The sequence below is a fragment of the Apteryx rowi genome, unplaced genomic scaffold (assembly GCF_003343035.1).
Source record: "Apteryx rowi isolate R43461 unplaced genomic scaffold, aptRow1 scaffold_325, whole genome shotgun sequence".
NCBI lineage: Eukaryota > Metazoa > Chordata > Aves > Apterygiformes > Apterygidae > Apteryx > Apteryx rowi.
Genome location: NW_020449697.1, coordinates 746341 through 760823, shown reverse-complemented (window position 1 = coordinate 760823; position 14483 = coordinate 746341). Strand labels below are relative to the sequence as shown.

At 36.6% G+C, this 14483-nt stretch overlaps 1 long non-coding RNA gene across 2 annotated transcripts in view; it reads right to left on the bottom strand.

The window, feature by feature from the left end:
- The window catches only part of LOC112968802, a 28275-nt gene extending 13917 nt beyond the window's left edge, over positions 1-14358 (bottom strand). Inside the window, exons 1-5 of one of the 2 annotated variants that reach the window (XR_003254449.1) lie at positions 13964-14358; positions 13812-13857; positions 12939-12979; positions 8244-8312; positions 4027-4223 (exon numbers count right to left, since the gene is read on the bottom strand). This is a non-coding gene — a long non-coding RNA (uncharacterized LOC112968802). Of the gene's footprint in view, positions 1-4026; positions 4224-8243; positions 8313-12938; positions 12980-13811 lie in introns of both variants that reach the window. The other variant, XR_003254448.1, reaches the window with a different exon arrangement.
- Positions 14359-14483: the final 125 nt, after the last annotated feature.

Sequence of the window (14483 nt, the reverse complement as noted above, 5' to 3'; positions counted from 1 at the left end):
CTGAATTCAGGGACAGTTCTCACTGGTTAAGTGTATTTTAATAGCTACTTCTCTGCAGAACAGATGCTTTCAAGTTTCCTTTATACCATAAATATTAGAACTGAGCAGTACATTTTAGAAGGAAGTTTTCAATAATTTGTTAGCATTCGATTTCTGAATGAAAAGGACTAGGCCTTATGGAAGATTTTATAAGATAAAAGGAGATATTAGACAAAGGTTTTGGACACTTGACTTGATTTTTTCTCTTAGTGAAAAAAATATGGTCCTTATTCTGGAATATTTCCCTAAAGTGAAATGAAAGCTTTCTAGTGCAATGAAACAACTTACGAGTATTAAAATATTATGTATTAGGAATACTGCAAAATATATAACATTTCAAAGAACTTCAGGAAAACTTATTAGCTTCGTATCTCTTGATAACATATATATTAGCATGTGCTGGTTGAGGGGGGTTGTATTTGAAAGTGTTACCAAATAATGGGTTTTAAACTAAAACACTGAGCATCAGACCTTCCATTCCTGAAGATCTCCCCCCTGCTTCAGTGAAGTTTAAATATCCCTTAAAATAAACAATTCAGTGCAAACCAATGCATCCGATACTGATTTATTCTATTCATAAAAAGTAACAACATAATGGTAGATTCAATCTATTCAATGAGAAGTTTATGAGCTTAAATATATCAAAAGGGCAATGAAAGCTAATATATAGTGATTAAATAACAATCTGTGAGAAAAAGACACACAACTTTCAATTCCATTTTACTGAAATCATATACTGATGAAAACCAGGCTTTTGAATTGTTTCAAAGGAAGCTGCAACTGTTTGCCCTTTTAACAGCTTGAAAGTTCATAATGAAAGATTAATTTATCATTTAACTAAAGTGTATATCAAAATAAAGTTTTTGATTAAAATCTACATTTCTGAGCCTCCTGGCAGTGCCAATATTGCTGAAACAGGACATCATCTGCAACGCCAGCAATTCTGGAATGCAATGCCATAAACTGTAGATCAGTTTCGTCCTACTTTAATATTGATTTAACAATAAAAGAAGAACTTTGACGTTTAATATTTAAATAGTATAATTATTCCTTTAGAATTAAGTCCAGAAGGACCCTCCATGGGTACACAACGTGCAGCAACAATGAAGAGAATGAGTTATTCTACTCACAAGGCTTTAATTTGTAGGACCCAGTTTAAAGGTACAGCCTAACTTTTGTGTGCTGTGGAAGAAGATTCCACAGAAAATCTTTGAAGAGGAAATGCTCTCCCCAACGAGGATGATGCCAGTGGATCCAGGCACAGAACTGAACTACAAAACTTAAATACTGTCAAAGTAGAGAACTACGAGCAGCATCCACTATAGTTGCTCATCAGCAGTTGGCTATCATGGTGACCTGGTCTTGAAACCCAGACACAAGGATTGCTTTCTTCATCATTTTTTTTGCAGTGCAGATTTGAGCATGCAAAGCCTCCCTTTCCCTTTTCCCTCTCTCCTGCTTTTTCTCGCTTCAATTGGATCCTATAGGGATGGGTGAACACATAGCTACTTAGGCTGTTTTGGAGAATAGCTATAAATGAGCTATGTATTCTCCCTGAACATTTAGTGAATCAATAATGTTCAGATGGAACATTTTTTCTGGGGGAAGGTGAGACAGAAGGTAAGTTCTGCAGCTGCGCTACAACTAGGGAATCTAGGGTAATTATAACTGCAACTGTCAATTTGTGTCAACCATAGTGGAAATTAGAAATACAGAAACATTTCCCGCTATTTAAGCGGATCCAAGATACTGCTGCAAATTCAAACATAGATGGTTCTCTGCTCTAAACATAAAATTTGTATGCTTAAGGAAACGTGAGGGAAAGCGACATCATTCATCTCCACTTGGAATGCTGTTTGTCAGATCAAGTACTTAGAGTTACATGCACCAAGGAAGGGTGACAAAGAGATAAAGGAGCAGAGGCTGAACTATGACTTTGTGATCCAAGGGAACATTTAAAATAAAAGGAGACTGTGACGCAGATGACGGGCATTATAACATGACTTCTAGCAGTGGGTTCACACCAACTGCTGTAGTGCTGTACTGCACTATGCAGTATTTGGCCACTGTTTCATATACATCTCAATAAAAATCTGTGCACTGGAACTAAATCATGGTTTTCTAATTAAAAAGTCCATCATTTATTGCACCCTGCCTTCATTTGTTCCAGAAATGAAAAGAAAAAAAAAAGTTAAATGAATAGAAAGGGAAAATGAAAGAAGAGAAAGGAAAGCTTCATAATTAAGGCAGATGAATACTATCTAGGGAACTGAATACTATCATTACCTCTACCATGGAGTTCTTATGCGATGGAAGATAAGTTATATAAAGCCACACTTTTCAACATTCAATTACTACTTGGGCTCTCAACGTGAAAGCATCATTAAATGTAAAATCTAGTTTCATCTCTATTGCCTGGGACGGTATGCTGCACAGTTCAAATACGGGAAGGAACTGCAACACCTGGACCAAGCTCAGGAAACAGACTCATCTGAGATTTTAGTTGCTGAAGTCTAACAATATGTTTACACAGTTATGAATGCAGACTAGAACAGAATCCCTTCCATAGCTTTCCTTCTAAAATGCTGAGTTTGTAGCTACATTTCATTTTGGTACAGGATAAGGTCTTTTGTCCCGTTACAGTGGGATACTGTGTCTCAAACTTGAGGTCTCCTCCTAGCTGGACTGCACGAGAAGAAACAAACAAAGCAAAACAAAATAGACCCCACCAACACATCAGCTACCATCACCCACACTCAGTGGGGCAAAGACACTCAGTTAGGTTCTGTGTTTCAATTCATATGTGGTAACTGAGCCCAGCCAGAGGTGCATTCTTATTTGCAAAACTGGAGCCATGGCCCGTTCCCTCCACCCTGCTGCTGTACGTGTGCTGGACCTGAGCCTGTGCACGTGCTGAAATGGTTTACTTGGAGAGTAGTCTAGGACAGACACCATGGTTACTTGTCTACCTAGATGTAGCCCAAGAAAGCTCTACTAAGAACACACACACTGAAAAGAAAAAAAGATAACCGGCAGTCACTCTTACAGAGGCAGGGTTGGTAAGCCCACCAATATCATTAAAGGCAGGCACCTAAGAAAATTAAAGAAGATATATACTGATAATTAGCATAGTAATTGGCGTTGAGATCAAAATCTATATTGATTAACACCTACAGAGTACTGGAAAATAGCACTCACTTTTCATAACAATTGCAACCCTTACTTATTAAACTGAATTAATTTGGGGAATAAGGAATATTTATATCTGAATGCAAATAAAGACAGATCTACTTCATCAATTCAGTAAGAAACTGGCCACAATGAAAATAAGATGGATCGTCTTTCCTTATTTATCATTACATTCTTATTCTTCAATCAGTTTTCAAGTGCCAGGTAATAGCATGATGAACTGAAAAAAAAAAAAAAAAAACCTAAAATGAGTGTTTATTAGCTCAAGCATTATTCACTATTTGCATTATTTCAAAATGAAAAATAACTGTGAACTCCTCTATATCTTGTATGCATACATAAACACTCATTACCCCCCCCACCCACACAGTTATTCTTAGTGTTTTGTGACTTAAGTCCAACAAGTGTATGCACAAATCTAGACGTAAAGATCTACGGATTACATATGTAGACAGAGGGAGTGCAAACAGGCAGGCATTTGTACATAACAAATGCAGAGTGGTATTTACTACATAACGCAGAGGGATCGGATCACTTTGGGGATCTCTGCAGATCTGTGAAACCAGGGTGACGTGTTTGGAATTCTTCCTCTCCACTGCTGACGTAACTCAGGCAAACGCACGGGCGTAGCTCCTTTAAAGATTCAAACTAACACATTTACTTAATATCCTTTGTCTGCATTCAGTCCAAGCACACAAACACCAGGTAGCACAAGCACTAAATTCTGAAGTTGTATCACTCACATGCACAATACACAAAGTCTCAATCATTTTGCAATATATTATTTTTACAAGTTACCTTTTGGGGACAAAATCTGCACCCTGAGTGAAGTTCCAGTAGTAAAGTGGCGAGCTTCCGAGGTGACTGAGGAACGGCAAATAGACTGGGGCATCTCTAGACCTATTGGTTCCAGTAAAATCATATAAAATCCTGTCTCCTGGGGTATTACAAGTGCCAGCTCAGAGCAGCTTTGTCAAATTCAGAGTGCAAGTTTTCTGTAAGAAAAAAAAACACCTGATTCCATAGCGCCTGATAAGCATTTGCCTCACCACTGAAGTGCGTGGCTTTCATACTCTGTGGATTTATTTGTTGTTGGGCATAAGAAAGGCTTGAATCACAACTGTTTAACATACCAAAAGATCTCCTGTGAATTTCCTTCCAAGCTAAATTAATTAACTACATATTTTGCTTTAGCATTGTATTTTATTTGCTATAAATCATTGGGAGGTACTTGCAATAAAGAAATTCTGTAAAACTGCTGAATGTCTGAAAGTGAATATAAAGGGATTTACCTTATTTTAAAGCTTTTGTTTATTTTTTCTTGACTTGTTAAAAAAAATGTATCCAGTTGGTTGAAATAATGCAGACTTAGTAACAGAAATATTAGGTGACAGTAGAGAATGGACCAAATCCTTGTGAATCAACTCCATTCTACTGGGCATAAAAAAACTAAATCAGCCTCAACTTGATGTAACTGTTATAGCTCCAAAATGAATGGTAGACATGAAATAGCAGAAAAGGCTGGCTAGCCAAATTTATCTTTTTCTGTTGTTATTACTCCCCTTCTACATTTTCAACATATCCTTTAATGCTCTTTCCTTTCATAAGGAAATCTAAGTCTCTCAAAATAATATTTGTAATCTCAGCTGTGATCTCCATGGTATTTCGCTCTGGATATGGATGTTTGTTAGTTTCTGTGAGGAATAGTTCTGCCTGAGCTCTCAATTTAGAAGAAAACAACTCTGCTTTACTGATATACTTCATATTCAAAATATTCCAAAATGCAGTACAAGGAAATGAATTAGATAAGAGCATACAGGAATGTGTAATGCAGGCACGGCTGCCATGATGAGCTCACCAATAATTGACATAGCTTTGAACATTAAAACCAGCTATAATGAGAGACAATATTGACCTAAATGCCAGGGTTGTCTTCACAGGGCTATCACCATTACTTCCTTAAAAAAAAAAAAAAAAAAAAAAGTGAGGTTGGGAAGAGATTTAACTTCCACTTCAGCACTTTCCACTGACAACTGTTTTAGTTTAACATCTACTTAGATATCCACTTAACACATCTTCAGATTGCTTTTGAAATTCTTGTATGTCTAAGTAGCAATCTCTGTCTTAATTTTCTATTGTCCTATGATTTTTACACATTCTATTTTACCTAAGTCAAGGATAGATATAATATACCGTACCTTTTGCTATATCCTCTCTAGATCATTAACACAGTTTCTGTGCAGTCTTACATAAAGTTTCCAGGTGAAAAATCAAAGTGTCTAGTGCTGTGAGTCTTTTGCTTTGTGTTCTGGTTATTGCTAACACAGCACCAGATACAATTCTTTCTTTTCTAAACATATGTCTACACTGTAGTAAGAAGAGTAACAGAATGTATGTAGGTATGATTTTAAAGCCAATAGCAGTGCAGCTGCAGCAGCAGAGGCTACAACCCCTGCCCTCCCGGTTTCCGAGACACTGGCACCCACGCCACGTGGGTGATCACCAGGGTGGCTTACAAACGCGTATTGTAATCACACGTCTGACTGCAGCAGCAGCACTGGTTAGAGGAAACTAAAACTACAAGATAACCTGCATGATTAAGAGGAGCTATCAATAATCATCTATTTTTAAGTACAGCATCCTATAAATCCTCCTAATTAGTAAACTAGATGACTCCTTTTTAGTCAACAATCCCCAGTCTACTTCCTTATTTATTTTCTTGAATTCAATTATATTTGCCACCTGCTGGCCCAATCACCTAAATGACAGATTCTGGATGTAAGGTAGAAACCAGGCTATAAATAATAATTTCATTATATTTCAATTTAAAATATTGCCTGCACCTATTTTCTCTGCTTTATGAAGAATGTTTATCCCATTTCCTCCTTCTGGGCTCTGCTGGCTGTGGGACACTGCTTTCCCTTTGGGGTTGCGGCAGCAGAACCAAGGAGAATTTGGCACTGCTCCTTATCCTCCACTGCCTGATTTTCACCAGACATGCTCAGGCTCAAGCTAAGAGGGCTTTCAGCATCACTCAGAAAAGGCTTTTTATTTAGGTACTTATCTGTGAATTTCTTGTCTAACTTCAGGCAATCAAGTCCTGCAATTTTCACTTAGACCTTGGTGCTTCACTTGCCACGTTAATAAAAATGAGTCTGTTAACTTGCTGGAGCCTGAATGGCTTTCAGCAAACTTCTTGTTTATACTTTTAATCTATGAGCAGTCAGAGACCTGGCTGAAAATGATGGACAAGACAGTAATTTTCTATTGAAAACAGGGGAAAAACATCACATTTAGAATCATGCAAACTTACACGCTTAATTTTTCTAATTCTTCTGGAAAAAGTTACATAAGAGGTTAAGATGGATTCCGATATTCCTCCAACAAATAGTGTTTTACTTTGTAAGTAGTTCTATTGTCTTACAGGGGACTATTAATAAAGAAAAGTACTGAACAAGCTAGAACAGAAGAATTTTTCTTAAATTAAGATAATCATTATCATAAACAGATGTTGTTTTATTTGACAATTTGAGGGGTACAGGAGTGCTGTGATTTAGTTCAGAGACTTTAGTTCAACGGAAGACTCAGATCATATGATAAAATGAATCAAATAATTCACCCTAGTCTCCAGTTGTATAAATCATAAAATCATCACTCTAAAGGACTGATTTGGAGATCTTTGCAAAAAGACACTAACCCTGTTTCTTAAGTGCAAAAATACTGTATTTTCTCTACTTACTCAAAACTGGTTTTAAGTTTGCCATTGCGAGAAGAATGTACTTCACCTCAAGATAACAAACGTGACTTGCTAAAAAACCAGCATTTTCTCATTTGACCAGAGCCAAAGTAGATGGCATAATCTCCTATTCATAGGCTTCAGACAAAGCAGGTTGAAAGTTAAACACCCTGTACCATCATATAGTCAATTATAACATAACTAAACCACCGAAAAATAAGCACATAGCCAACTACAATGTAAACATGAAATGCACGGGGGAGAAATTCTTGCATGAAAAGTCAAGTGTCACATTTGGAAATCTGGAGGAGTCAGCTACCAGCATCTAAAGGTCATCTATGCGTTTCCTCCCAAACTGGAAGGGTAACTTCTGTACTTACTCTGCCTTAATTGAAAAATGGCTATGTTTGTGCTTGCTTTCCAAAACAAAAACGATTTTTGAGTTAGCAGAAGGAGCACTCTAATTTTATTCCAGAAAACTTTGTCTTCTGAACTAACACCTGCATCCTAATTTTTACAACCACAACTTCTGCACAGTTAAGCATAAGGAAGTAGGATGAACTGCTTAAACTATATCAGTTTCATCTGAAGTATCCAATTCAGAAATGTGCTGCCTCTTCTCCAAGCTGTTGAAGTCTTTATCAGATTTTGTAGTAACTAGGGGCACAGGATATCCACAGTTTCAGCAACAAGTAAATCTGTGTTTTGCATAATTCAGATACTAACTTTTTACTTTCCACAAGTTACAGTGTTACTATAACATACTATACTACTAGCCGCAAGATCATCTGAAAATATGTGCTTGTTGCTGTTAAGGTCAATGGAAAGTCTATCACTAATATCAACAAGGACAAGCATGATAAAATTATAGACACAAGTTTCTATGTAACACATATCCTAATAATTTCTGTCATGAACAACCAGAATCCCATAAATTATATGCTGAGAATAAGCATAAGGATTTTCCTAAAGAAAAGCAAGTATTTTTATACAACTTTAAGGAAAGGAGGGCTTTGATCCTACAAACTTGTGCAAACAACTTCACAGACAAGGAAGCCCCTTGATTCTGATGACACTACTCACTTATGTAAAGTGATTCATGTATGTAAATATTCACAGGACTTAGTCCTAAAAATGACAACAGAAGTAGATTGCACTGCTGAAAGCATGGTAAAGTTCTTGAGGAGACTGCTGCTAACATATCTGAAAATGTTTTACTCATTCTTTGCATACGCTATTTTATCTATGATTTTGATAAAATGAAGAAAAAGTTGCATACCTTTGCCTCTAGACTCATAAACCTCCTTGAAAACCACCGTGGACATTGTTTCTGCCACATCTACAAACTCTGGCGGAGGCAGAGAGTCAATGGTGATTGTTTCATAAAACAAAGAAGTAAGACATGGTTAGAGATTTGTATTAGAGATAAGTTTGTTGCATACTATGCTCATGAATACACTAAAGCTGCATTAAAAAGTAAAATCTTCCCCCCACCACAAGACTTTTATTTCAAAGCCTGTGCCCAGTCTCTTGACTTCTTATGTTTGTTGCTTTTCTGAACTTATTGTTTACTTTAATTAAAGGCCTATCAACCTTTTATTTATTTTTTTCAGTTCAAGTTCAGTTTCAAGTTTTTTCAGTTTCAAGTTCAAGTTAAGCACCTTCACTCCACATTCTTTTTTCAGGCAGCATCCCCAACCACGTTAATGCCAGACTGACTTCATTGCAAGCAGGTCTGGCCTATGAAAACCCTACGCAGCAGGCTATGCCCGCTTTTATTCTAACCTAATGTAAACTTTTCCATCAACACATAAAAGAGTTGGGAAGTTCCTCCTAATGCTACTTTTTACAGTTATTAATGTCTGGCACTCCCATTATTAGAAATCAAACATAGCAGAATATGTTGGCTTCCCAGGGACTGAAAAATCTTTCAGTGTCACATTTCGTATTACAGCAGTCATCTCTATTGATTTGTAATACACTTGCAATAAATAGCTTTGAGTTTCAATTTTCAAATTGAAACAAATCAATTTTGTTTAGGCTATTAGTTGATTTTAACAATAACATATTGACTTGTACAGTATATTTGTAAGAAGAAATACTATCATGCATTAATTTAAACATGAATCGAATACCAGTATTTAAACAGGGAGAATTTTTGCAGTCTCTAATAAGAGATTCTAGACACATTTTCTTCTGTGGGGAGGGGTGAAGGGAAACGAAGAGAGCACAGAAGAAATATTTCATTTAGTGAACATCAGCAAAAGGTAGTACAGAAAAACAGACTGGATTTTTTTCCAAAATATTGGAGAGTATTTGTGAAATTTACTGTGTGAAACACAGTAAAACTCTGTTTGTGAGCTTCTGAAAGGACCCAATGCTCATTTCTATCACACCTCTAAAATGTGAGCAAGGGCTCTGGGTGAGCACCTGAACCATGCACAAACAGGCCAGAGTCCCAAAAAACTTTTATGGGAAGTAGGGATGTGCAAGAAATTAGGCACTTGATATAGATGACAAGCATTTCCTTAGGACACGTGAAAGATTTATCCAAATTTAACTCCCAGTAAAATTTCTGGGAGCCAAAATCTTCATATTGTATCTGAGGTTCTCCTTTAGTCTAATGAATTTACCCTTTGCAAGGAACTTTAAAAAACAAACTACTGAATCATCAGTTAATACATAGTGGATTATTTTCCTTTGCCATAGAACTTGATTGTAAAAAATGTAAAAACAAGCACACACAAAAAAAAAAACCAATGGGCAATTCCTATTCTACAAGTTTATGCAATCTTTTTTAAATTCAGTAATATATTTACTTGGTTTGCCTGTTTTTTTCAAAAGTTTTATGCTTTTAAAATGTTGTACTCATGATTTTGGTAATCTTGTTACATAATGAACATGGTTCTACATGCCGATAAGACTTCCCAATACACTAACATACTTCTGTTAACACAAAATCTTTTTTGTTAGAAATGGAGTAAAAAACTCTCCATATTCTTAGAAACATGGAATTTTGTATATGATCACCAAACTAAAAGCAAAAAGGAAACATTAACTTTGTGAAGTGCAAAACAATGTTATTGACCAGTGAGGTAAATATTGACTGAAGTGAAGCAAATATTTATGTACTGATGTTAATGGGACAAATCCCGTTCAACATGACAGACAAGATTTTGCCTACTATACTTCTGTGTTTATATTTATTCTGAGAGTTCTGAATGGAAGTATCTGGAAACCATTCTACAATGGTAGTATTTTTAAAAAATGTTTTTCCTTAGTAACTAAAATAGAGATGCATTCAGAAGGCCAGAATATTTTACCTTGTAAAGATAGGCTTTTTGACAAATTGTCTTCAAACAGACAGAGTGTATTAATTTACACATTAAAATCAGAACCAGATAACAACATTCAAGACCTTTGTTTAATTGATCTCTAAAAAGGTAGACTGAAAGTTACCTATATTATATTTTTCAACCACTCATAAACCAAAAATTTTCTTATGTGCATAGTGGTAACTAATGTCAGAATGTTCTTTATCTCATTTGCTTAGCTTAAGCTCAGTCAAACAAAACTTTTGATGGCAAGCAATCTTAATAATTAAAAAAAACCAAAGTAAACTTTTTTCTTTTGTTAGTTAAAAACTGCCACCCTATCAGAATGTACACAAACTAGTTAAAAAATTACTTACAGTAAGTAATACTTCAACCTGAGGTACTAATAGAACCACCTTCAGTAAAACAGTGTTCAATCCAATTAACAACGTGTCACAGAAGCCAAAAAACAAACAAACTATTTTCCTACTATAAAAACAACAACCTAAATTAATAGGCCAATATAATTTTTAAACAGTTCTATTTTGATTGTGAGTTTTACTAAAAAGAACATTCGTTTCCTGAACTTAAAATGTTAATATTTACCAGTGAAAATAAGCACTAAGGAGATTAATTTATATTTGATCCACAATACCTGCTTACAATAAACAAACCTACCTATCTCTTCCTATAAATTGACTCCAAGTAAGTTTCTACTTACATGAGAAATCATTACTCAATAGGACTATTCACACAAGAGTTCATGCATTCAGATTGACACATTAGGCAGATTGCAAAAAAAAATAAATAATAATAATTTTGAGAAACGTCAAAGATTCTTCTACTGGAAATTCTGATACCTTTAAACACACCCACTAGCGAATACTAATGTCTTACACAGTGGATGATCATTATAGTACGTTTTCTGACCAAAATACCGTTGTAAGCAGCTCTTACAACAGCAATTAACACACACCTTCTAAAATTCTCTCTACCAGCTGAATATTTTTAGAGGAATTATATTTTGACAGATTCTTCAATGTCACTACAAGAAAAGACCGGTTCAGATGACAGCTTTTGAACTTCATTCTAATGACCACGGGAATTGCTCTTTCTTACAGATAGAGACGGAGGCTGAGCACCCTCCTGTGCAATGAGCAAAAATTACAACTGCCCTTTGTGGCTCCGCTGTCTAATCTTTCGTTCGAGGTTCTACCTATATAGAGAACCAAAGACTTGGAGAGCTGATTCGCCAGTTTTAAAGAATGATCTTACACCATTTCACTAGAACTACTCCCAGCTTAAAATGATTTAATAGAAAGCAGCACATTGCTGTATACAGAGGACTAACAAGACTGCTGGAAATCTCAGGGAACAAGATGACAACTGCATTATAAAAATACCTGGCTCAACTTCTTCATGAGTCTGCTTGACAAAGGCTACATAATCAAACTATAACAGTGAAATTCAGACTCCTCTTCAATCATTCTAGTTCCACTTCTGATGTCAGTGGGACATAATTTAACCTAAGCTTTCAACACTAAAAACCAAAAAACAATCAGATTTTCAAGACTGGTCATTATGCTAGACTGCCTTCAATATGGGAGCACTGGAACTGTTTTCTTGTGCTCAAAATTCAAACTGAAATAAAGGTTGTGTAATTGCAGGAGCTAGTTTTTACAAACACTGAACATTAAAAAGGCAGCATCCAGATTTTAAAGATCATTTGAGCCTCTTGGCAGGATTTTCAAATCCTTTAAACATTTTAAACACCCCTTAATTTTGCAAAAGCCTTCCATACTCAGGTACATTCTAGGAGGAATGAAAACGATACAATCTTGAAGTATTCAGGGCATTCTGCTACTTTGCAGACTCTTGCATGGAAACAGATTTTAATCATATTAACTACAATTCCTTTCCATATATCTGAGATCTATTATTTCAGACCTCACCAAAGATGCATGCTGTATTTCTAATTTTAAAGAACTGTAGTTCCTTCCATACCTTGTGATGAAAAATTGTGATATTACAATTAATAGAAAAACATTAAGATTTTAATCCTGTAATCTGTTCTAAGCAGTCAATCCTCTGCAGAGCTCCTTCAGGAATTAGGACTAGGATACAAAATATTTTATTTTCATATTTCTATACATAAAATTACCTGTAAGTAAGCTCTAGTACTGAAAAACTGTTGAAAAATATAAGTATTGTGCTGCCAAGGCATTACTGGCAGAGGATCAGCATTTTTTCCAATATTGTTTCATACTTTTATTTAAACCACAGCAAAAGCAGATATACACTGATAGCATCAAGTTAGGAGGTATTGCCTATACTTAGGAGGATGAGGAAAGTCTGGGGCTACTGTCCTCTTTTTCCACCTGAAAACATGTCTGGACGGTGATTAGGCTATCTGTGTGAAATTTATAGGCCTCCTAGGAGGTGAGCCCAAAATAGAGATTGGGAACTTTATTATTAGGTATTACATGACCCAGTATGTGCAACACCCATGGGAACAGACTTCTGTCTAGACTTCCACACAACAGACTTCTATGTCAGTAGACTCTGAAATCTTTCTTGTGTCAGGAATCATTCAGTCTAGAGGGCATTAATAGCACCACGAGAACATACCTGTTAAATAACATCATTGAACAGTTACATACCTTCTAACGAGCTGCAAATTGGAGACAAATCAGCAAGTGGCCTGCATGAGCAAACATTATTAATTAATATGTTACCATGAATTAATTTCGTATTTCCAAGGCATATAACAATGAGAAACAGTCTGAGAATAATTCTGATTTTAAACTACGTTTGCACTTTAATGCATTTATTTTACAAAAGAAGCAGCAGCTGAACCAGATTTTTATATTTATACACTTCCAAGTAACGTGCAGAAGGCTTGCATAATTCCCAACCATAGGATATTATTTTTAAAATAAAAAATGTAAATTGCTCTTCCTCATTTGAGAATCAAATTAGAATGTTTCACATTGTCCTTCAGAATCCAAATACTATGAGAATGACTTAGTGAGGAAAGAGTAAGAGAACGACCAGTATAGCAGGGGATAAGTCAAACATAGCAGCAATGCATCTTTAGAAAGATGGCGATATAGCCACACGTTTTTTTGAGTGCTTCCAGCAGAGTATCTGATTTCTGCAGTGGCGCTGCTACGGACTAGTGTTGTGATAATTAGGCACGGTGCTAATGTGCTATATTCTGCTGTATTAGCAGAAGCGATATACAAATCAGCAAGTCTTCTTAGTTCAGAGGGCCTATAGAAGACAGGAGGTTTGTGTGTGTTTTTTGTTGGTTCAGTATTTAAGCATATGGGTAGCAGCTAGCCCAGGTTTTGCCTTGGTTTTCTTCCAGTAAACCAGCCTCACCCCAAATGAAACGCAGAGGATAATTCCTCCTTCCCTCGTACGAAGCCACAAGCCTCCACTCAAGAAAATCTGGATGGAGATTCCTTTGAAGGTAAGAAAACCATCACAAAAATAGATAAAATTGCCAGAGACGCCTTCCTCCGCCCTACCTCCAACACAAGCAGAGATGTGCCTGGTGCTTTCGGCTTCTTCTGTCTTCGAGTATAAAGCAGAAGGTTTGACGGTATGAGTTGCTAAATACCAAGCCACTTAATTTTTCCAAATACTTAGTTTTCCAGCTCGCGAGATCTGACAAATTTACCTGCAGCACAGGAAAACGTGCCGCTCCCTGCACGTCTGCTCTTCCTCCCTCCCAGGGCTACGGGCCCCATGGCACAAAAACGTTTCCGTTTTAACTCAAAACAGTACGGGACTGATTTTCCAAACTATTCAGACATTAGGCACCGGTTTCAACGTGAGATGGACACCTAAATCCTTAAAAGAAAAACTGAGCCAAGGGAAACAGATGTCATTTCTACACGCGAACCGCTCTATCCAGGAGCGCATTTCGAAGGAGAAAATCCCGAATGTATTTAATTTCTAGTTTCCCCTAAACAGCAGCCGTAACTAGGGCAGCATTTTCTTTCCAGGTTTCCCAGGGGGCAAAGCCAATTTCAAGGCAGCAGGACCTCCCCGCGGTAAGCAGGGATCCCAGCCGAGGCGCAACACGCTGCGGTAGACGGATATATACGTTTTTATCCTCCCCCTTCCTTTCCCTTTCACGACTGCCTCCCCAGCCGCACCTTAATCGACGCTTTAAATAAAAAGCGCCAGGAACCAGC